The sequence below is a fragment of the Salmo salar genome, chromosome 06 (genome assembly GCF_965601325.2).
Source record: "Salmo salar chromosome 06, fSalSal1, whole genome shotgun sequence".
In the NCBI taxonomy this organism is placed as follows: Eukaryota; Metazoa; Chordata; class Actinopteri; order Salmoniformes; family Salmonidae; genus Salmo; species Salmo salar.
This window is the reverse complement of record NC_138296.1, coordinates 56,782,267-56,807,714: the sequence shown is the minus strand read 5'-3', so window position 1 is coordinate 56,807,714 and position 25,448 is coordinate 56,782,267. Positions and strand designations below refer to the sequence as shown.

Below are 25,448 nucleotides of genomic sequence, written 5' to 3'. Positions count from 1 at the left end.
AAAGCCTTGATCCTAGAAGAAATGTCCACCAGGCCTTGCCCACCCTCGTGCAGTGGCAGGTACAGGGCCGCAGCTTTAACCTCTATGGGCTAGGTGGGACGCTAGCGTGCCACCCGTGGTGCACTCCATCAACAGCAGGTGCATTTCAAGAGCGGCAAATTTGAATCCAAATAAATGTCAAAATTCTAATTTTTCAAACATACAACTATTTTACACCCTTTGAAAGATAAACATCTCCTTAATCTAACCACGTTTTACGATTTCAAAAAGGTTTTACGGCGAAAGCATAAATTTAGAGTATGTTAGGACAGTACATTTACAAGAGTTGTGTGTAATGTTTTGTCAATTCAAAGACAGGGTCACCAAAACCATAAAACTAGCTAAAATGATGCACTAACCTTTTACAATCTCCATCAGATGACACTCCTAGGACATTATGTTAGACAATGCATGCATTTTTAGTTCTATCAAGTTCATATTTATATCCAAAAACAGCGTTTTACTATGGCATTGATGTTGAGGAAATCGTTTCCCTCCAATAACCGGCAGTCAAGTCAGCGTCACAAATTAAATAATTAAAATTAGAAAACATTGGTAAAATATTATAGTGTCATTTAAAGAATTATAGATTTACATCTCTTGAACGCAATCAACTTGCCAGATTTAAAAATAACCTTACTGGGAAATCACACTTTGCAATAATCTGAGCACTGCGCCCAGAAAAATACGCGTTGCGATACAGACTAGACGTCATGTTGGGGAGATCTAAAATCGAAAATACTATGTAAATAATCCATTACCTTTGATTCTCTTCATCAGATGTCACTTCCAGGTATCACAGGTCCATAACGAATGTAGTTTTGTTCAAAAAAGCTCATCATTTATGTCCAAAAATCTCCGTCTTGTTAGCACATGATCTAAGCCAGCCGGACTTCTCGTCATGAACGAGGGGAAAAAATATATTTACGTTCGTTCAAACATGTCAAACGTTGTATAGCACAAATCATTAGGGCCTTTTTTAACCAGAACATGAATAATATTCAAGGTGGACGAATGCATACTCTTTTATAACGTATTGGAACGAGGGTACCCAACATGAACTCGCGCGCCAGGTGTCTAATGGGCCATCATCGTTCCATGGCTCTTGTTCGGTCAGATCTCCCTCCAGAAGACTCAAAACACTTTGTAAAGGCTGGTGACATCTAGTGGAAGCAATAGGAAGTGACAAAATATTCCTCAGCCCCTGTGTTTTTCAATGGGATAGGTTTAAAGGCAATACAACACATCAGGTATCCACTTCCTGTCAGAAAATGTCTCAGGGTTTTGCCTGCCAAATGAGTTCTGTTATACTCACAGACACCATTCAAACAGTTTTAGAAAATTTAGGGTGTTTTCTATCCATATGTAATAAGTATATGCATATTCTAGTTACTGGGTAGGAGTGGTAACCAGATTAAATCGGGTATGTTTTTTTATCCAGCCGTGTCAATACTGCCCCCTAGCCCTAACAGGTTAATCCAGTGTTGTCCAGACCAGAAGAAATTGACAAAGGTCCTCTGAAGCTCTTGAATCAGACACCCCGGGGGCTGTAAAATCATTAGCCTGTGCCACAGGGTAGAGGCAGCAAGATTATTAGCTACCAGTACCTTTCCCCTATAAGACAGCTGGGGTAGCACCCATTTCCACCTTGACAGTCTGGCACACACTTTCTCCACTACACCCTCCCAGTTATTTTTCTGAAAGACACCGGAGCCTAGAAAAACCCCCAAAGTCTTCATCTCATCTATGCCCCACTGAAGCCCCCCTGGTAACCGTGGAGTGGACCCCATCTGAAGCTGACCTGCCCACAGCGCTTCACTCTTTTCCCAAATGACTCTAGCTGAGGAAGCCCTCTCATACACCTTTAAAGCGTTTGAGAGAACCTTAACATCCTCAGCCCCTGTAATAAAAACTGTCACGTCATCTGCGTACGCAGACAGTGCTATCGTGGGACCCTTCATAACCCCTGGCACAGAGAAACCAGTAAGCCTCACTCTTAAAAAACAAAGCATTGGTTCAATTGCCAGACTATACAACTGCCCTGAAATTGGGCATCCCTGCCTGATGCCCCTTTGGACAGGGATGGTGCAACTCAAACCACCCCCCACCTTCACCATACACAAGGCCCAGTACACTAAACTCATCCAAGACAGAAAATCATCCCCAAACCCAAAGGCTTTCATTGTTTTAAACAAATACTGGTGGTCCACACGATTAAAAGACTTTTCCTGATCCAAAGAAATTAAACCCACATTTACATCGGACAGTTTACAAATGTCTAAAACATCTCTTAAAAACAAGTTGTCAACAATAGAGGTCAGGTACACAGTAAGACTGGTCCTTGTGGACCAACAATCCCAGATACTCTTTCAACCTGTTTGAGAGACATTTAGATACAATTTTATATTCTGCGCACAGCAAAGCAACAGGTCTCCAATTTGTTATGAGAGCCAAATCCCCCTTTTTTGACAACAGTGAAAGCACCGCACATTGACAGGATACAGAAAGAGAACCCTCATGAAAAGATTCACACATCACTTCATAAAAATCCTCCCCAATAGACCCCCAAAAGCGCTGATAGAACTCAGATGGTAAACCATCTATGCCAGGGGCTCGGCCTGATGAGAGCTGTGTAACTGCTGTGGACAGCTCTTGCAGAGTAATGTCAGAGTCCAAAGCAGCTCTCTGCTCAGGTCCCAATTGAGGAAGGCCATGTAACAACTGTTCAGTACAGAGAGAGTCACAATCCTCCACCATATAGAGGGCAGAGTAAAAATCCACAGCATGTTGACGCATTTCATTGTCCCATCAGGGAGACGAAGGCAGACCATCTGTTTACGTTGCAATGTCGACTGTCCTAGGTTTATAAAAAAAAGCGCTAGGAGCATCCATATCCTTAAGGGAAGCGAAACGAGACCTAATCAAGGCACCCTTCACACTTTCATGTAGAAACGACATCAGTTCATGTCTCTTGTCCTGTAAGTTCATGACTAATCCAGGGTCGTTCTGAGTGAGCAGCTTCAATTCATTAGATTTGATGTCCTGTTCAAGGGCCCTGATAGTCTCTTTAACTTCAATACAAGACAGAGCAGTATACTGTTGACAAAATAATCATATTTGGGCCTTCCCAACCTCCCACCATTGTCTCAAGGTGTCACGATTCTCTACAGCTGAACCCAGAAGCAGACCAGGACAAGGTGAGTCAAATGAAGGTGAGTATTTATTTACAGACTCGAGGTAAAAATAGAATAACCCAGGAGACAGAGCAGCAGCAGAGGTGAGTTGATGAGAGTGAATAGGCAGATCCAATGATGTCACTGAAACCACCGACGACCAGGCAAGAGGGGTGAATGTTCCGGGAGGATGACTGTAGACAGAGTAAACGGGGGTGAGTAACCGGCAAAAAGTACAGAACAATAAAACTAACTCTGGTAACATGAGGCTGATACGCTGACACAACATACTGTTCATTGCTAACGATCCGGCAGGGAATGGATGTCAGGTCAGAGCTTATGAAGAGAAGAGGTGATGATCAGGACCAGGTGTGCAGATGGCTGATGAGCTGCAGGTGCGGGTAATTGAGAGATCTCCCGGCTAGCTTCGTCGCCCGGCAACCAGACAGGGTGTGTTCAGAAACCTCAGGAAACAACTCCAAAACAGAAAACAGGCAGCTCAGGCAGAACACAGACTCAGGAAGCGGGATTCATGACACAAGGACTCAAAATTCCCTTTTGTAAGCCTCCATTTTTCCCAAAACAACAAAAACCTTTCACAAAACATGACATCATGTAACAATTTAACATTAAAATACCAGTAAGATGATGACCTTCGTGGACAGGACAGGTGAAGATCAACAGTAACAATATGGTGATCAGAGAAACTCACAGGAGTAATGTCACACCTTCCAACCTTACTACAGTAGTGATCAGATACATACAACCTGTCTAACCTTGCTGCACTGACACGACCTTCATTAACTTTTAACCATGTGTACTGCCTAACTTTTGCATTCCTTACTCTCCACACATCAGAAAGCTCAAACTCAGTTAATAGACCAGACAGGCAAGTGGCTGACCGCAGGCGAGGTTCTTCAGTGGTGCGGGCAACAGTAAAATCTACTGTACAATTCCAGTCCCCCCCCTAAAACCATACACCCCTCTTTGTCACACTGTCTTAAGGTTTCCTTTATTTGATCAAAAACAACAATATGCTCTGTACCCTCATTAGGAGCATAAACATTCAAAAAAAAAAAAAAAAAAAAAACATGACATCTGCCTTGACCAATAAAACCCGACCCTTGACAATCTCTATTGTAGATACCACAGTCACCCCTAAACCTGAGGAAAACAAGATTGCCACCCCAGCACTGAAATTAGTACCATGACTGATTATATGCTGACCCTCCCATCACATACCCCAGTCAACCTCATTAGCCTCATCACTATGTGTCTCCTGTAGAAAAACAACATTCAGCCTTTTCTGTTTTATTACTTCTAATGCCCAAGCCCTCTTATTCCTGTCCCTTCCCCCATTAATATTGAGAGAACCTACCCTTAGTACCTCCATATAGAAAAGAGAAAGGAAAAGCAGAAGAAACCACAGAGAAACCAGACAAAGAGAAAAAAACACCCTATGAGGCATGATCATCGTCATTGTTTTAACTTTCTCTTAACCTGACCACGTTTCCTACTACCTTTTGCTGCTGTGACACCAGTAACACATTTCCTCAAGCGAAAACGCTTCTTCTCACTCAACTGGTCTAACCCGACCGTCTTCTGTAACATCACAGCTGACCTCACAAACTTATCAACATCAAAAAAATCTGCCAATTTGACAGATTTCCCAAAAGTCTGATCCAGAAACCCATTTACCTCCTCTAGATTGTAAATTGAGTCCTCACCAGCTGCTATCGTATCAGGAGAGATATCCATGTCCTTCTCCTAATCCTCCTCAACTGAGGCCACAGACCCCTGACTCCCCTCTACCACATCCCTTTCGACACTCCCCACTTGCACCCCATCACTCGTACCAGGCATCTCCTCCACTACCTGGGAGACTAGCCCCACCTGAACCCCATTACTCGTAGTGGGCATCTCCTCCACTACCTGGGAGCCTAGCTCCACGTAAACCCCCTCCTGTACCCCATTACTCGTAGTGGGCATCTCCTCCACTACCTGGGAGCCTAGTTCCACATGAACCCCCTCCTGTACCCTAGCACTCGTGCTGTGCAACTCCTCACCAGTCTGAGGAAATGGCTCTTCATATACATCCTTACCTTCGACAACAATATTTTTCTGCTGCATAACATTTCCCTCTGGTACAAGTTGCAACTCCGTGCCCTCAACACAGACAACTTGTTCCTCAGCAACAGGTGCTTGTGGCTGCTCTACAGCTGTCAGCCCACCTCTGCCTACATCAGTGGGCCCAGGCGTTACGAGGACCACATGCGCCCCTCCCTCCGCCTTCTCCCTTTTCGGGCAAGCATGTTGCTTATGGCCAACATCCCCACACTCAAAACACCGTTGACTACCCGTACTAGCATAAGCCATATACAGTCTGTTGTCATACTTGACTTTAAACGATAACTCCAAAGTCTGCTCTGGTGACTCCAAAAACATAAACACCTGTCGCCGAAACGACATAACCCGTTTCAACGCCGGGTGTTTGCAACCCAGCAGGACAATCTTAATTGAACTTGCAAAATTCCCAAACCGCAATAACTCGCGCTCCAATAGCTCATTGGGAATAAACGGCGGTACATTTGAAATCGTTACCCTTGTTGATGGAGAAAAAAGCGGCGTAACTTGAATAAACATACCTTTAACAAGTACGCCATGCTCAACCATACGATCAACAAGGCGCTCTTCTTTAAGAAATACCACCCCTGCTTTATTCATCCGTGACGCATAAGCAACATTCTCATATCCTACCTTCTCTCCCACAGCGACCAGAAACTCCTCCACCGTGACAGTAGCTTCAGTAACACACCTAAAGCCGTGCCGAAGTTACTTAATTCTACCACAACAAGAAAATAATAAACTTAATCATGCATAGAAGAAAAAGGATATCACCAAGAAAAGGAAAACCGAAAGAAAACCCAGGATATCTAACTCTACACAAACACTCGCACTTAGCACTCGATCAAACAATTCCCAGCATGCACCAAACACTCCCAGCATGCAGAGAGAGAGAGAGAGAGAGAGAGATGTGTGTGTTTAGTAATGGATGGTAATCTGACAGGTCAGAAGGAGAGAATGTAAGATCAAAGCTATAACAGAGAGAGAGGAAAATGTAAAGAGTTAAAATGGGTCAGTCCCATCAGGCTGAGAGTGTTTAGATTAGAGCTGTGTGTTATTGGTTTCAGTGATTGAATGGATTGGGTTAGTGTAAAGCAGATAGAGGGTGTCTTGACCCTTTTCAGTTTCTCATTGTAGTATCGGGAATTTGTTATTGATGTTGAAGGGGAATAGAGGACATGCTGTTTATATGTCCCCGCTGATTATTGTAGAGTTGATGTACATCCAAGAATGCGTTCCAAATGGCACCCTATCAGAATAGTGCACTATGTAGGGTATAGGGTGCCATTTGGGACGCTGACCTGGTGTTGTTTGGACAGTGTATTCATATTCCCTAACAATGAAGAGGTTCAGGAACACAATCTCACAGGACAGTATTGTACTGTGCATACTCTGGAGACAAGGGAGGAGGAAAGAGAAGCAAAGGTCATGGGATCCAACAAAGAGAGGAAAAAGAAAGGGAACTGAACAATAGCCAAACCAGGCCCTTCAACCTCCACCAGAGCAATGAGAGATGATAGGTGGATAGGTGGTGACAATAACCCCCTTCCAAATAGCCCTCCTCCAACACCCTTACCCCCAACCTAGCCTCCCTGGCCCTCACAGCTGCCCATACCCCCAGTGTTGGGACCCAGCCTGAGAACCTCTGTCGTACCCCCTTCCGGGACCTCCTTGTTACCCCCCCACGGGGTCTCTCCTTACCCCAAACAGAGAGCTGTCACCTCTGGCACGGCCTAGCCTGTCAGACCCACAGCTGGATCTTTGAACCATGAGCCTTAGGGCACCATAAGGACACTCTGGGACTCCTCAGGTCTTTCAGATGTATGTCAGCGTATAAACGGTGTATGAAATTAACCCGATGTGACATGGGCAAATTGCTACGAACGAAGGCCAGTGGAGGTCGGTTACATTGAGAGGCCTCAGGGAAGCTATCTAACAGTGGGACAGGACAATGACTGGTACAAAGCTACTGTCTGAGCACATTAGCTAGCGGCATCTCTCTCTCTCTCTCTCTTTTGCTCTCTTTCATTTTTCTCAATCCGTCTTTCTCTTATCTTTCTATTCTCTCTCTTCCTTCTCCCTCACACCCTTCCTCTCCCTCTTTCATATTTTATTTTCTCTTCTCTCTCTCTCTCTCTCTCTCTCTTCCGCTCTCTTACCTTGTTAGTCATGACGATTATTGCTAAGTCTGGAAGATCTGATACAATGGGCCTCAGATCAAAACAGTTTAAAGTGTGTCAAAAGCAGAGCTCTAAAATCCCACGGCAAACACAACCACAGAGAAGGGCAAAGTACAATCAAAGGTTATATATTACAAGATTTTACAATAGTGACAATATCTTAAAAAGCATTTGTTTGAATGCTTCATTTTAAAACGACTAAACGCCCAGTTAGAAACTAATAGGGAGTCTAAGAGTTAGGACTAGCAGTATCACTAAGAGCCCATTTAGAAACGTATAGGAAGTCTAGGAGTTAGGACTATAAGTAAGAGTAGCACTATGAGCACAGGGAAAAACTAGTACAGCAGTTGCTTCACTCACAGAGCGGTGGCCATTGTTCATTTGTTCGGCTCTACCCGAGCTAGGTTCATTCATTCGGCTCTACCCGACCAGAGTTCGGCTCTTCCTCCCGAGCAGAGGTCATTAGTCGATGCCTGGTCCGATAGTTGATGGCTGGCACTGAAGTTGATGGCTAGTTCGGTAGTCAATGGCTGGCTGATGAGCTCTCCTCTCCCCCACTCCAAGACGTAGATAGACTCTCGCAACTGCGTCGGGTGTGTCCCCCGTGTCTGTAGCCGTGGGGGACAACAAACTGATCTACAACTTGGAATCAGACTCACACGTTAGGCGTTAGCACTTTCCTTTAGTATTGCTTTAGCGAGCATTTTCTGTGTTTCCTTGCCGGTAGCCGGCCTCGGTAGTTGATGGCTGGACAAATGCCGGTTGTCTCTCTCTCAGCGGCGGGTCTGTTGAACTGTGTTGTAGCGTCGATAGCCTCTCGCAGCTACGTCGGGCGTGTCCCCGATTTCTGCAGTCGTAAAATAGGGGATGATAGCAAAATTAGACATACTGATGAGTAATATAATAAAGATGCTGATAGTTTAAAACTAATTCCACAATACGGGATTAGGGTACAGCACTGCAGAGACAAGCAATGGCTCAAATGTTTGTCTGCTATTGATCAGGTGCTTGGATAATCCATTCCACAACAGTTAAATAATTAAAACATTTGCTGAACGTTAGCCGGAGACCTGAACAGACCCTCTCTGCTGCAAAGCTACATATTCATCACGATAATCCATTCAATACATACGGGCTGGAATTGAACGTTAGCCGAGTACTAGCTGAGTGTTATTGCAATGTTGCCGTAGCATTACGCATGATGCCTATCGATCGTGTGCACTGGCGATGACCTAATTTGCTTTAGTTATGGCGGGGAGTGCTTGGTGCTCTCTGTGACGGCGGGACTAGGTTATGTAACCAGGGTGATGGAGGTTGGGCTTTCTTTGGAGGCCGATAGGGCCATGTGATCCCCACAGTAAATTACACACGCATCACTTCCCCCCTGATCCTAAATTACAGGTTAACAATCTGCAGCTGCCCCCAATGCCAGCACCAGCCCCTACTAGTACAGGACAATGGCATTGTTCTCGTGGCACACATGAACCCAAGGCATACACACACAAACACACACATATACAGATAAACACTTGATGCACATACATACACACTAGCACGGAAGCATGGAAAACACACATATACGCGCACACAACCCTAGCTCCCAAATTATAAATACCCCACTGGGCTAATGGGAGCCTGTCACCCTCAATTCCATGGGACCTGAACCATCCCAACAGCAACAGGCTTCAAAGATTGCAATGAAAAATAAAATAAAATATTTTTTGTTTCTTCTTCCCCCTCTCGGTCTGTGAAGACATTGTTTGTTTATTGATGGCACCATTTGTCACTTTCTGCACGTTTTTCCCATGCTAATGATGGCCTGACTGCTGATTGGTCAGACAGAGCTCTTATTCCGGGCGTTACAGGCTAGGACACACACACAAACACAGGGTCGCCCAACTTGCCCGTGACACCTGCGTGAGGTAACGAGATATGACGGCCCAAAACATAAGGATAGACACAGATCCCTGAGACCACCCACAATCCACATACCGTACAGATTGTCTGGAATCCGAAAGTTACTGGGACTGCATCCCAAATGCCCACATGAAAAAATACTACAGTTTACTATAGAATGCTACAATACATACAGTAGAATACTATACTACACACTGCAGTCTCCCTCATGTAGTACTTACTATATAGAATGTTGTAGTCTACTGTAAAACACTACCGTAATGTCCTCAAAAACACTACAGTCTGCAAAAACACTACAGTTTTTGAACTATAGAAATACTACTGTGTTTATTTTGCATGTACCCTGCCTATTCCACTCCCCCATATCCCAATTTGTGCCACCCATTGTAAGGACCAACGCTGGAGTAGAGAAGCAGGAACGGGGAGTAAAACATTTAATGAGGAACAGATATGGAACAAGACAAGAACAGCATCAGCACACGGGTAACACAACAACATACGACAATTCATCCTGAAGCAGGGAACAGAGCTTGGGAACAGATATAGGGGAGGTAATGACACAGGTGATTGAGTCCAGGTGAGTCCAATAATTGCTGATGCCCGTGACGCGGAAAGGCAAGTGTGCGTAATGATGGTGGCAGGACTGTGTAATGCTGGGGAGCCTGGCGCCTTTGAGCGCCAGGGATTGGGAGCAGGCGTGACAGTACCTCCCATCTAGGGGCGTCACCCGGCATCCTACCTGGTCGAGCATGACGTGCCGGCTGAGGCCTGGGTGCTGGACCAGCCGGTTGGGGGCGTAAAAGCCCGACGAACCAGCAGAGGCGTGGGAGCCTGACGACCCAGTTGAGGTGTGACAGCCTGAGGATCCCGCTGGAACATAGGAGCCTGATGAGCCGGCTGAAGCGTAGAGGACTGGCGAGCCAGTTCAGGCGTGATGTGCGCCTGTCGAGCCAACCGGGACAAGAAAACCCCAAGCCAGCTAGGGCGTAGAAGCTCGACGAGCTGGCTTAGGCACCCCCGGTTCCATCGGCGGAAGCCCCCTGACCCGACGTCACCACCAACCGGAAAGCCAGCACTCCCCGATGCTTCGTTTGATGGCTTCAGGATTCTGTAAGGATCGACAATGCTGATGCGCCTGATGGGGAAGGCAGATGTGCGTAATGATGGTGGCAGGAGTGCGTAATGCTGGGGAGCCTGTCGCCTTCGAGCGCCAGGTAGGGGGACCTGGAGCAGGCGTGACACCCATAAGTGAGAAAACTACATGCCAAGTATAGACCATTTTGGGTTCCCTACGGGTTATGGAAAATCTGCTCTTTTAGTATTTCTCCCATATGTTTCTTCAAGGAGAAAGCTCCAACAATAAAACTAAAACAGTATAGTAAATACTACAGTATTTAGCGCAAAAACACTACAATAAATTCTACAGTATACTAAAGTCTACAAAAACACAACAATAAATGCTACATTATACTACAAAAACAATTACTACGGTAATTTCTAAAGTATATACTACAGTTTTTTTTTACTTCCGTATTTATACTATATTGTGGCAAAGAAGGGGGTCGAGTGATAAATGGCAGATATGTGAGGGCAGAACTAATAAACGGGCTCTGCCCGATCACTAAAATGGCCACCCCGATCAGAACTACAGATCACAAAATGGCCGACTGCCAAAACTACAATTCCCAGAAGCAAGGGGAACCCTCAGAAGGTGGAGCCGACCCACAGATAAAAGGTCAAGAAAAACCAGGAAGAGGGAGAGAGGGCGGGAAGGATCTATGAACCATAGAGAAAGAGACAATCTACATTGGCTGGATTTACCGTGTACGAGCTGGACTGTTTTGGACTTACCTGTTGGCGTTTAGACCTGGACCTACCGAGAACCAGATTTGTGTACCGAAACCTGCTATCCTTGACCTTACCTGTGGCCTGGGTGGACCAGGACAGCGAAACAAACACACAGGTACTGTCATGTTCGAAAGAACTTTCATTCTGGGCTGACTTTGGTGACAGTTTCCCACTTAATATGTGACAAACGCTCCTAACTTTGAAGAGGTTTGCCACAATATAAATAGTATAATACTATGTAAATAATACAGTATACTGTGTATCCTACAGTAAATACTGTTAAAGTCAGGAAAAACACTACAGTGAATACTATAGTATTTATACCATAGTATACTATTGTATTTCTTCATGTGGGTGGCATCTTATTCTCTATGTACATAGTGCAAGGCTTTTGATCAGAGACCTATACGTAGTGCACTGCAGGAATAAGGTGTCATTTGGGATGCACGCTGGCTGTTTATATGGTGTTCTACTGTATTCATGTAGTGCTTTGTGTCAGGCATATGGCCTTAACATACTTTATTACACAATGGGACCAAATTGGTGATTAGTCCAAATAATGTGGAATGTCTTAGTCTCTTAGGCACTGTGCCCATTAGTGTGTGTGTGTGTGTGTGTGTGTGTGTGTGTGTGTGTGTGTGTGTGTGTGTGTGTGTGGGCACACCAAGGTCAACGTGTCTTGTATGTCTGGCATGATAGCAGGTGCATGTGTTGTGTGTGTGTGTGTGGGAGGGAGAGAGAGGGGGGAGGAGATAGGAAAGACAGAGAGAAAAGGAGTCATAGAGTGAGGGAGAGAGGAGCATTTTACATCTGGTTTTACATTTGGTTAGAAATAAATAAGAATTATCTCAACAGAGAATATTTTTCTTCTGTGTGCTACCTACAGTATATCTCCCCAATATAATGCCCATACTTTCATGATGACATCTTCTACCTCCTAGAGGGTGCGATCAACCACTTCTTGACCCAGTGACATGTACTAGTCTGTGGCGACCTAAACGCCAGAACTGACGTGAGTTCAACAAGGACGACAGCTTCTCCCTCCTAGAGGGAGAGATCAACCATTTCCAGATTCAGGAACATGTACTAGTCTGTGGCAACCTAAATGCCAGAACTGGACAAGAACCTGACACTCTCAGCAAACGGGGGACAAACACCTACATGGAGGTGACAGCATTCCATCCCCCACATGCCCCACTAGACACAACGAAGACAAAACAATCAACAAAAACTCCTGCAGCTCTGTCACATAGTCGGTACATAGTCAATGGTAGGCTTCGAGGGGACTCCTATGGTAGGTACACCTAAAGCTCATCCCTGGAAAACAGTACTGTAGACTACTTTATCACCGACCTCAACGAAGAGTCTCTAAGAGCGTTCAGTCAGCCCACTAACACCCCTATCAGATCACAGCAAAATCAGTCTATCACAAAGCTATCCTCACTCATGAGGCATCAAAACCAAACAAACTTCATGCTATTAAGAAATGTTATAGAAAGTAGTGTAGAAACCTACCAGAAAACAATTGGCCAACAACAAATTCTATCCCTTTTAGACAACTTCCTGGACAAAATGTTTCATTGCAATAGTGGTGTAAACCTGTCAGTTGAAAGCCTAAAAGGCATATTTGACCTTTCAGCTGCACTATCAATTCTTACATTTCAAGTAGACAACCTAAGAAAATGAACAACAATGGCAAATGTTTTTATGAAGAATGCAAAAGCCTAAGAAAGAAATTGAGAAACCTATCCAACCAAAACAAAGAGACCCAGAAAACCTAAAACAGTACAGAAATACTTTTTATTTTATTTAAGACCTTTGTTGGTTTCTCACTCACATTACTCAAGATGAATTCAGGATTATCATCATCATGTTAGCATTCACATTAATGTAGAAGTGTTTAGAAACATTTTCTTTACTTTTAATCTCAGACAAAACAAAGATGCTAGTTCTAAGTCCCAAGAAACAAAGAGATCTGCTGTTTGATCTGACAATTAATCTCAAAGTTGTACAGTCGTCTGAAATAAAACAGTGAAGGACCTCTGCCTTACTCTTGACCTTGATCTCTCCTATTCAACAGCAGCTTTCTCCGTCTTCGTAACATTGCAAAAATCAGAAACTTTGTCAAAAAATTCTGCAGAAAAGCTCATCCATGCTTTTGTCACTTCAAGATTAGACTACTGCTACCCAGATAAAGTACGAAATAGACTTCAGCTAGTGCTAAATACGGCTGCTAGAATCTGGACTAGAACCCCAAAATGTGATCATGTTACTCCAGTGCTAGCCTCTCTACACTGGCTTCCTGTTAAGGCTAGGGCTGATATCAAGGTTTTACTGCTACATTACAACTAATTACATGGACTTGCTACTAGCTATTTCACCGATTTGGTCCTACTGTACCTACACGTACACTACGGTCACAAGACGCAGGCCTACTTATTGTTCCTAGAATTTTTACGCAAACAGCTGAGGCAGGGCTTTCTCCTATAGAGCTACATTTTTATGAATGATCTGCCCCTTCCATGTGAGAGAAACGGACTCAGTCTCAACCTTTAACTCTTTAGGGATAGGGGGCAGCATTGGGAAGTTTGGATGAAAAGCGTGCCCAGAGTAAACTGCCTCTTACTCAGGCCCAGAAGCTAGAATATGCACATATGGCAGGCTAAAACCTGAGAAAAATCCAACCAGGAAGTGGTAATTCTGAGGTTTGTAGTTTTCAAGTAAATGCCTACCGACTATCCAGTGTCTGTGGGGTCAGATTGCACTTCCTAAGGCTTCCACTAGATGTCAACAGTCTTCAGAAGTTGTTTCAGGCTTCTACTGTGAAAGGGGAGCGAATAAGAGCACTCTAAGCAGATGGCCCAGGTGAAAGCCTTTAGTTTAGCCACACGCGTGGCCGTGATCGCGAGCTCCGTTCCCTTTCCTTTCAAATGAAAACAGTATTGTCTGGTTGAAACATTATTGAATATTTATGATAAAAACACCCTAAGGATTGATTAGAAACATCGTTTGACATGTTTCTACGAACTCAAATGGAACTTTTGACTTTTCGCCTAGACTTTGTGCCCGCACTTTGCATTTGGATTACTGGACTAAACGCGCGAACAAAAAGGAGGTATTTGGACATAAAGATGAACTTTATCGAACAAAAGGAACATTTATTGTCCAACATGGAGACCTGGGAGTGCCATCAGATGAAGATCATCAAAGGTAAGTGATTTCTGACTTTTGTGACACCTCTCCTTGGTTGGAAAATGGCTGTATGTGTTTTTGTGGCTAGGCGCTGACCTAACATAATCGCATGGTGTGCTTTCACCGTAAAGCCTTTTTGAAATCGGACACTGTGGTTGAGTTAACGAGAAGTTTATCTTTAAAATAGTGTATAATACTTGTATGTTTGAGGAATTTTAATTATGAGATTTCTGTTTGAATTTGGCGCCCTGCAATTTCACTGGCTGTAGGCCAGGTGTTCCGCTAGCAGAACCCCCTTCCCAGAAAGGGAAGGGGGTTCTGAAGACTCATCTCTTCAGAAGACTCATCTCTTCAGACTCATCTCTTCAGTAGGTCCTATGATTGAGTGTAGTCTGGCCTAGGGACGCAAAGGTGAACAGCAAGGCACTGAAGTGACGAACCCGCTTGCTGTCTCTGCCTGTCCGGCACCCCTCTCTCAACTGGAATTCTCTGCCTCTGACCCTATCACGGGGACTGGCCTAGGAGGGGTGCATCACATCTTGCCACGCTTTTTCCTCCACTCTTCTTGACTTGAGTGGGTTGAGTCACATCCTGTCTGGTCTTGCGCCCCCTCGGGCTCGTGTGGTGGGGGAGATCCACATGGGCTATACTCCGCCTTGTCTCAGGGTTGTAAGTTGGTGGTCTGTTGATATCCCTCTAGTAGTGTGGGGGCTGTGCTTTTTCCTGCCTGGTTGGCCCTGTCTGGGGGTATCGTCGGACTAGGCCACAGCAGGCCTCCTAATTGTCCCTAGAATTTCTAAGCAAACAGCTGGAGCCAGGGCTTTCTCCTATAGAGCTCAATTTTTATGGAATGGTCTGCCTACCCATGTGAGAGACGCAGACTCGGTTTTAACCTTTAAGTCTTTACTGAAGACTCATTTCTTCAGTAGGTCATATGATTGAGTGTAGTCTGGCCCAGGAGTTTGAAGGTGACCGGAAAGGCTCTGGAGCAATGAACCAGCCTTGCTGTCTCTGCCTGGCCGTTTCCCTTCTCTCCACTGGGATTCTCTGCCTCTAACCCTATTACAGGGGCTGAGTCACTGGCTTACTGGTGCTCTTCCATGCCGTCCCTAGGATGGGTGCGTGACTTGAGTGGGTTGAGTCACTGACATGGTCTTCCTGTCTGGGTTATAGAACCCTGACCTGTTCACCGGATGGGCTACCTGTCCCAGACCTGCTGTTTTTAACTCTCTAGAGACAGCAGGAGCAGTAGAGATACTCTCAATGATCGGCTATGAAAAGCCAACTGACATTTACTCTTGAGGTGCTGACTTGTTGCACCCTCGACAACTACTGTGATTATTATTTGACCATGCTGGTCATTTATGGACATTTGAACATCTTGGCCATGTTCTGTTATCTCCACCCGGCACAGCCAGAAGAGGACTGGCCACCCCTCATAGCCTGGTTCCTCTCTAGGTTTCTTCCTAGTTTTTCCTAGCCACCGTGCTTCTACACCTGCATTGCTTGCTGTTTAGGGTTTTAGGCTGGGTTTCTGTATAGCACTTTGAGATATCAGCTGATGTAAGAAGGGCTATATAAATACATTTGATTTGATCTCTGAAGTAGTCAGCCAGCCCACAGAGTCCCATCGCATCCCCACAACTCTTATCTTCTCTTAGATCAACGCAAAGTACGTCCCAAATGAAACCCTATTCTCTCCATACCTCTTCCAATCACATAAATATGCATATGGCAAAGCCTTTTGGGAAGGTCATGGCCATTGTTTTTATTTATTTAACTAGACATGTCAGTTAAGAACAAATTCTTATTTACAATGACAGCGTACCCTGGCCAAACCTGGACCAACTGTGTGCCGCCCTATGGGACTCCCAATCACGGCCAGTTGTGATACAGCCTGGAATCAAACCTGGGTCTGTAGTGATGCCTCTAGCGAGATGCAGTGCCTTAGACCGCTGCGCCACTCGGGAGCCCTCGGGTGTAATTATATGATTATTTTCCTCTTAATATTTTCGATAGAATTATTTCGGTCTTTTGTGTTTGAATGTTTAGTGTGTTATGAGACAATGTTTTATTTCAATTCAGGTTGCAACCCAATTGGCAACCTATTCCCTATTTAGTGCACTATTGAGTGTAGGTCAAAAATATAGCACTAAATATGGAATAGGGTGAAATTTGGGTGCGTCTACAGTTGCATCTACAGTGGTTCGTCCTTTAAAAGTTGCAGCATACTGCGGCACAGTTTGCATGGTGCTGCAGAATTCTATGGCACGTTATTTAAGTGCCAACCACCAGTACCATTAATGCTAGTTAGTGCTAGTTTGACCACCAGAGGGGATCTTTAAGAAGCATTTGACAGCCTTCAATAGTGGCTGTACTAGAGAATTTAAAACCTTTTTTTGTAAGAACATAGTATATGGGACTGATTTTAAGAAATGTTGCTTAATTAATTTGATTAATATCATGGTGTGTCTATGCCAAGAAAAATGAAAAACCCTTTCGGTTGCCGTTAGGATGGAAAGGAAAATATGGCGCTGTACAATGTGACGGTCAGGAGTAGGCTACAGTACTGGGCTATTTACCTAAAGAATCCCCATGCCGTGTGGGTACGCGGGAGACCGGGGTTCAATTCCCAAATGGGGAGGAAGGAGTAGGCTGTCCTTGTAACATGAATTTGTTCTTAACTGACTTGCCTAGGTAAATAAAGGTTACACGAAGAGCATAACATTTCTACGCCCTAATTGTAGTCTAGCCAATACCCAAACGGAGATTCAGTCAAAATAAAAGTCTCATTGATTTATCAAGACCAGTCCCCATGCTTGTCTCAGAGCAGTGCGAAACGGGGATAAAATAGTTGTAGGCTTTTGCTTCATCTCCTATTGCTTCTAACTTCAATATGCTCTTCAAATAAATAAGACCTACAGCACATTACTCAACACTAGTGAGACTCATGTCGCCTACGGTAGGCCTTCAGTTTATCGAAAAATATGACGTGACTCTCTCCACAGGTATCAAACCTGCATCTGTAGCAATGCTACGTATCGAACCTACAGATGCAGGTTTGATACCCGTGCCGGCCGCCAACGGGAGACACATGAGGCGGCTTTTGGTTTCAATTGAAAATCCTCCAATCCTCTATATGTAATTATTGCCGGAGAATCACATCATATTTTTTGATTTGTTGTATAGGTCTACCGTAGGCGACATGAGTCTCACTAGTGTTGTGTAATGTGCTGTTAAAAGTGGTGTAGGTCTTATTTATTTGAAGAGCATATTGAAGTTAGAAGCAATAGGATTTGAAGCACAAAGTATCAAAATACAGAGAGGTGTTGGTAAAAGTATATTGTCCTGCTAATAGCCCATGATAGCCTGGTGTCCACGTCAGGACAACCAAAACATTTCTTTATTAAAGACTATCAGAAAGAATGTTGGCATATATTTATTTTGATCAAAGCCACGAATGAATGAGTGAGTCGCTCAGCTTGACTGTGCCATCAACTTGTTAATATATAACAGTATTTTGGAGTTTATTTCATTTTCCAAAAAAATGAAGTGAGCGATTTGTAAAGGCCAAAACATTTATTTCTGTTTTAGAGGGAGAGAAACACTAGGCCAATTGTGCGCCTCTCTACGGGACTCCCAATCACGGTCGGATGTGACACATAATAATGATGATAATAATAATATTTTTTGTTGTATTATTTGGTTTGTCTATTCTGGTGGATTAAACTGAAATTGCAACCAATCACAGCCAACCTAACTAAGAAATACATTTGATGATAGAATTCTCCCCCTACCCTCCTTCTAGGCCAGTCTGTTGTCCAGCTACCTGCTAATAGCCATAATGGCGCTGTACAATGTGACCATGTGTGTTTTGAAAGAGCATTTTCCAGTAAGCAACTATTTGTTTACTTTCATTAGACAACTTTGTTCCAACAATTCTGTAATTCAGTGATATTTACTTCCATAGTAATTAATTATGGATCATAACTAAATATACATTGGCATTTTGAAAGAGTATTTTTATCATTATTTTACTAACGAAAGCATAAAGATGCTGATGATGAAATGCAGTACTGTACACTATATGCGTTTACATTTGGATAATAAAGCATTTTGAAGATATAAGCATTTGTTTATTAGGCTATAGCAGAACAGCATAACGGTCCGGACGGCCCTTGCTGTGCCTGGTGAGCAGTTGGTCAAGTTCTGTTGTCAGAAGAGGAATGGAAATGTCAGGGTGAAACGACGACCTGATGAACCCGCCAGGTATGTTGACTCAGCCTGTCTGAGGTGTAGTTCCAGAGCTCACAGGTGTGCCTGGAATGGATTGTGACTCCATCTCGTTCCTTGCCCTGTTCAACGCGTCATTCTCTGCCTGACTCTACACCAGTGCTGGCTGGCTCTGATCCAATGCATCAGCTGTCGCCCATATCTCTGCCCTCAGATAATGTTTCTCTTTCTGCTGGTCTGCCTTTAATGACTCGATCTCGGTCTTAAAAGTTTGACTCTGATCCATGTGCACCTTCATCAGATGAGCAGAATGGTACCGCTCTGAGCCCCCATCAATTACAGTGGCCTATGAACAGGTACAGTAGGCGACAATACTGTAAAGTAGGCCTAATAATACTAAAAATAATGCTTAAATAAATAGACTGCTGGTCTTTGCTGTATACTACACATTTTTACATTGTATTCCATTTCCAGCGAGACTATTCAAACCATGATGGTTCGAGATGATGAGCGATCAGCAAATGCAGTCTGGAATCTGCAGGCATCACACCACAACATCAACATCGCTCTAATCACAGTCAGAAGACTGTTGAAGAAACTAATGTGGACTTATGGAAAGGCTTAGTAAGACATTTTATATACAGTTGAAGTCGGAAGTTTATATACACCTTAGCCAAATACATTTAAACTCAGTGTTTCACAATTCCTGACATTTAATCCGAGTAACAATTCCTTGTCTTAGGTCAGTTAGGATCACCCCTTTTATTTTAAGAATGTGACATGTCAGAATAATAGTAGAGAGAATGACTTATTTCAGCTTTTATTTCTTGTCACATTCCCAGTAGGTCAGAAGTTGAACATTTAGGGTAGCCTTCCACAAGCTTTCCACAATAAATTGGGTGAATTTTGGCCCCTTCCCACAGGCAGAGCTGGTGTAACTGAGTCAGGCCTGTAGGCCTCCTTGCTCACACTCGCTTTTTCAGTTCGGCCCACAAATTTTCTATAGGCTTGAGGTCAGGGCTTTCTGATGGCCACTCCAATACCTTGACTTTGTTGTCATTAAGCCATTTTGCCACAACTTATGAGGTATGCTTGGGGTCATTGTCCATTTGGAAGACCGATTTGCGACAAAGCTTTCACTTGGGATGTTGCCTCAATATATCCACATAATTTTCCTTCCAAGTGATGCCATCTATTTTGTGAAGTACAGCAGTCCCTCCTGCAGCAAAGCACCCCCACAACATGATGCTGCCACCCCCGTGCTTCACGGTTGGGATGGTGTTCTTCGGCTTGCAAGCGTCCCGCTTTTCCTCCAAACATAACGATGGTCATTATGGCCAAACAGTTCTATTTTTTGTTTCATCAGACCAGAGGACAATTCTCCAAAAACTACGGTCTTTGTCCCCATGTGCAGTTGCAAACTGTAATCTGGCTTTTTTTATGGCGGTTTTGGAGCAGTGGCTTCTTCCTTGCTGAGCGGCCTTTGAGATTGTCAATATAGGACCCGTTTTACTGTGGATATAGATACTTTTGTACCCGTTTCCTCCAGCATCTTCACAAGGTCCTTTGCTGTTGTTCTGGGATTGATTTGCACTTTTCACACCAAAGTATGTTCATCTCTAGGAGACAGAACGCGTCTCCTCCTGAGCGGTATGACGGCTGCGTGGTCCCATGGTGTTTATACTGGCATACTATTGTTTGTACAGATGAACGTGGTACCTTCAGGTGTTTGGAAATTGTTCACAAGGATGAGCAAGACCAGTGGAGGTCTACAAATTTTTTTCTGAGGTCTTGGCTGATTTCTTTTGATTTTCCCATGATGTCAAGCAATGAGGCACTAAGTTTGAAGGTAGGCATTGAAATACATCTACAGTGACACCTCCAATTGACTCAAATCATGTCAATTAGCCTAGCAGAAGCTTCTAAAGCCATGTTGTTTAAAGGAAAAGTCATGTTAGTGTATGTAAACTTCTGACCCACTGGAATTGTGACATAGTGAATAATAAGTGAAATAATCTGTCTGTAAACAATTGTTGGAAAGATTACTTGTGTCATGCACCGACTTGCCAAAACTATAGTTTGTTAACAAGACATTTGTGGAGTGGTTGAAAAACGAGTTTTAACCTGTTGGGGATAGGGGGCAGTATTTGCACGGCCGGATAAAAAACGTACCCGATTTAATATGGTTACTACTCCTGCCCAGTAACTAGAATATGCATATAATTGTTTGATTTGGATAGAAAACACCCTAAAGTTTCTAAAACTGTTTGAATGGTGTCTGTGAGTATAACAGAACTCATTTGGCAGGCCAAAACCTGAGAAGATTCCAAACAGGAAGCGCTCTCTCTGACTATTTCTTGGCCTTCTTGATCATCTCTAACCAAAACAGGGGATCTCTGGCATAACGTGACATTTTCTAACACTCCCATAGGCTCTCAGAAGGCGCCAGAACGATGAATGGTGACTTTGCAGGCCATGGCTGAAAAACAGTAGCGCATTTGGATAGTGGTCGATCTGAGGACAATGAGACTCGAGGCGCGTGCACGAGCCAACACCATGTTTACTTTCTCTCTCTCTGAACGAAAACAACGACTCCCGGTCAGAATATTATCGCTAAAGGATCCCCGTTTTGTGCGGGCACATGAGACCAAGGACTTGCCTAGTTAAATAAATGTTACACTAAGAGCATAACAGTTCTACACCCTAATTGTATAATTGTAGTCGAACCAACACCCAATTGGAGATTCAGTCAAAATAAAAATCTCATTGATTTATCAAGACCAGTCCCCATGCTTGTCTCAGAGCAGCGCGAAACAGTGCAAAAATTGTTGTAGGCTACTGCTTCAAATCCTATTGCTTCTAACTTCAATAGGCTCTTTAAATAAGACCTACACCACATTACTCAACACTAGTGAGACTCATGTCGCCTATGGTAGACTTACTGTATATCGAAAAATACTTGGGTTAAGATCCATACAACTATTGCCTAGGCTTTAGCTCATCAGGCAAACAGTCTGTCAAATAAACAGTAATACAGTAGGTGAGGTGGCAGTTTGATTTCCTTGTCAAATAAAATGAAATGTTATTTGTCAAATGTGCAGAATACACCCCCCTCCTCCCTTCCCCATGGGCTAGGTCTGTCTTCTGTGCGCGGCTCTGCGGCCCATCCCGTGCCTTGAACCTCACGAGCTTTCAGTGGATACTGCTGGAGAACTGCAAGGCAATCCCATTGTGCGCCTCTCGGGAGCCATGAACAATATGACCAATATATATATTGTCCTGCTAATAACAGGGTTAATAATATATCTGTGAGAATATCCAAGGGGCTTTTATTTAATTCTAAATTAATAATCGCTTTGTTTTAAAAATTATATTTTGGAGATAATTTAGTTTTCAAATAACGTAAAATGAGCGAGGAAAAAGGCCATTGTTGAACATGGGGTGAAACATTGCTACTAATTTGTAAACAAAACCGGTTTGTTAGTTAGAAATATTTATTTATGTTTTTAGAGGGAGATAAACCTACAGTCATCTCATGGGTCTCCCAGTCAAGGCCAGCATAGGTATTGAACCAGCATCTGTAGCAACACAGCTTGCACTGCTATGCAGTGTCTTAGACCGTTGCACCACTCAAGTGCTGTACAACGTGTCCGGTCGGAAGTGGGCTACAGTACTACAGTAAGAGCAAAATAAAATAATAAAAACCTTAGTGTAACAGTTTCAGTAAGTAATACTGAAGTCGTGCACAATGATCAGTTTCTATTTAGGTTGTCGCCCATTCTGTCACGATTGTCGTAGGAATGAGCGGACCAAAGTGCAGCGTGTGTGTCGTTCCACATTTTATTTATACTGTGAAACTATGCAATACATAAATAAACTGAATGACAAAACAACAAACCGTGATGCAGAGGTGAAACATACACTACTCAAGATTAATCTCCTACAAACCCAGGTGGAAAGAAAACCCTACTTAAGTATGATCTCCAATTAGAGACAACGAGGACCAGCTGCCTCTAATTGGAGATCATCCCAAACAAAACCAACATAGAAATACAAAACTAGAACATTAACATAGAAATACAAAACATAAAATAACACCCCTGTCATGCCCTGACCTACTCTACCATAGAAAATAACATCTTACTATGGTCAGGACGTGACACGTTCATTCCTCCTCCCCCTCCTCCCTCTCTGCGGATGACTTCGTCAACCATTTTGAAAAGAAGGTTGACGACATCCGATCCTCGTTTGCCAAGTCAAACGACACTAGTGGTCCTGCTCACACTGCCCTACCCTGTGCTTTGACCTCTTTCTCCCCTCTCTCTCCAGATGAAATCTCGCGTCTTGTGACGGCCGGCCGCCCAACAACATGCCCACTTGACCCTATCCCCTCCTCTCTTCTCCAGACCATTTCCGGAGACCTTCTCCCCTACCTCACCTCGCTCATCAACGCATCCTTGACCGCTGGCTACGTCCCTTCCGTCTTCAAGAGAGCGAGAGTTGCACCCCTTCTGAAAAAACCTACACTCGATCCCTCCGATGTCAACAACTACAGACCAGTATCCCTTCTTTCCTTTCTCTCAAACTATGGAACGCGCCGTCCTTGGCCAGCTCTCTTGCTATCTCTCTCAGAATGACCTTCTTGATCCTAATCAGTCAGGTTTCAAGACTGGGCATTCAACTGAGACTGCTCTTCTCTGTGTCACGGAGGCTCTCCGCACTGCTAAAGCTAACTCTCTCTCCTCTGCTCTCATCCTTCTAGACCTATCTGCTGCCTTTGATACCGTGAACCATCAGATCCTCCTCTCCACCCTCTCCGAGCTGGGCATCTCCGGCGCCGCCCACGCTTGGATTGCGTCCTACCTGACAGGTCGCTCCTACCAGGTGGCGTGGCGAGAATCTGTCTCCGCACCACGTGCTCTCACCACTGGTGTCCCCCAGGGCTCTGTTCTTGGCCCACTCCTATTCTCGCTATACACCAAGTCACTTGGCTCTGTCATATCCTCACATGGTCTCTCATATCATTGCTATGCAGATGACACACAATTAATCTTCTCCTTTCCCCCTTCTGACAACCAGGTGGCGAATCGCATCTCTGCATGTCTGGCAGACATATCAGTGTGGATGACGGATCACCACCTCAAGCTGAACCTCGGCAAGACGGAGCTGCTCTTCCTCCCGGGGAAGGACTGCCCGTTCCATGATCTCGCCATCACGGTTGACAACTCCCTTGTGTCCTCCTCCCAGAGTGCTAAGAGCCTTGGCGTGACCCTGGACAACACCCTGTCGTTCTCCACCAACATCAAGGCGTTGACCCGATCCTGTAGGTTCATGCTCTACAACATTCGCAGAGTACGACCCTGCCTCACACAGGAAGCGGCGCAGGTCCTAATCCAGGCACTTGTCATCTCCCGTCTGGATTATTGTAACTCGCTGTTGGCTGGGCTCCCTGCCTGTGCCATTAAACCCCTACAACTCATCCAGAACGCCGCAGCCCGTCTGGTGTTCAACCTTCCCAAGTTCTCTCACGTCACCCCGCTCCTCCGCTCTCTCCACTGGCTTCCAGTCGAAGCTCGCATCCGCTACAAGACCATGGTGCTTGCCTACGGAGCTGTGAGGGGAACGGCACCTCCGTACCTTCAGGCTCTGATCAGGCCCTACACCCAAACAAGGGCACTCCGTTCATCCACCTCTGGCCTGCTCGCCTCCCTACCTCTGAGGAAGCACAGTTCCCGCTCAGCCCAGTCAAAACTGTTTGCTGCTCTGGCACCCCAATGGTGGAACAAGCTCCCTCACGACGCCAGGACAGCGGAGTCAATCACCACCTTCCGGAGACACCTGAAACCCCACCTCTTCAAGGAATACCTGGGATAGGATAAAGTAATCCTTCTAACCCCCCCCCCCTTAAAAGATTTAGATGCACTATTGTAAAGTGGTTGTTCCACTGGATATTATAAGGTGAATGCACCAATTTGTAAGTCGCTCTGGATAAGAGCGTCTGCTAAATGACTTAAATGTAAATGTAAATGTCAGTTAGAGACACAGTAGGACCCAAAAGCATAATCACCGCTCTGGTCTGGAACAATGAAGTGGTGACGCAGGGTACCGTACTAAACCACAAATTACCTCTAAATCCCGCAGCATAATCGCAAAACTTTTAGTGGAGCAACCACTGTACATGCACATTATGAAATTTGCCCTTTGAATTCAGAATGATAGCGGCCAACAAAACAAATTTGACTGAATTTGACTTGCAGTTTACTATTTGCATATCCATTTCAATTAAGATGTTCTTATTGTTTACATTTTTCAGCAATTTGATTCTTTTGGAGTCGTTTTAAAGAGTTGAATTAATTAAAAAACATTTCTTTGCTAAAAGTTCCTCTCTATGCCCGAGGATCTTACAATGCAGTCTTTGTGATGCATGATGTTATAGACAGAGAGGAAAACCTTGCTGGCCTCATGCTTTGACATTGTATATCAAGGCACTACACCACATTCTTAAACAAAGGAAACATGTAGTCCTAAATTCCTTTGTTCTAGAAGAAATATCCCCCTAAACAAAGGAAATACATAGCCACCATTTCTATAGGTACAGCATATAGGGAGACGGACGAGTTCATTTGGTTCATCCCATCGCCCACAGTACAGTATCCTTACTTGTCCGCATTTCCCTCTTCCATTTTTTTCTCCCTTCCTCCCACTTTCTCTCCCCTCCTCTTGCATAATCGGCCTGTGTGGC

The 25,448-nt window shown here is 44.4% G+C and overlaps 1 long non-coding RNA gene across 1 annotated transcript; it reads right to left on the bottom strand.

Moving 5' to 3' along the window:
* Positions 1 to 2,248: 2,248 nt before the first annotated feature.
* On the bottom strand, positions 2,249 to 8,750 carry LOC123743462 (uncharacterized). Its single transcript, XR_014392696.1, has 2 exons — positions 3,504 to 8,750; positions 2,249 to 3,406 (listed from the first exon to the last, which is right to left on the bottom strand). It is a non-coding gene; the product is annotated as an uncharacterized LOC123743462 (long non-coding RNA).
* Positions 8,751 to 25,448: the final 16,698 nt, after the last annotated feature.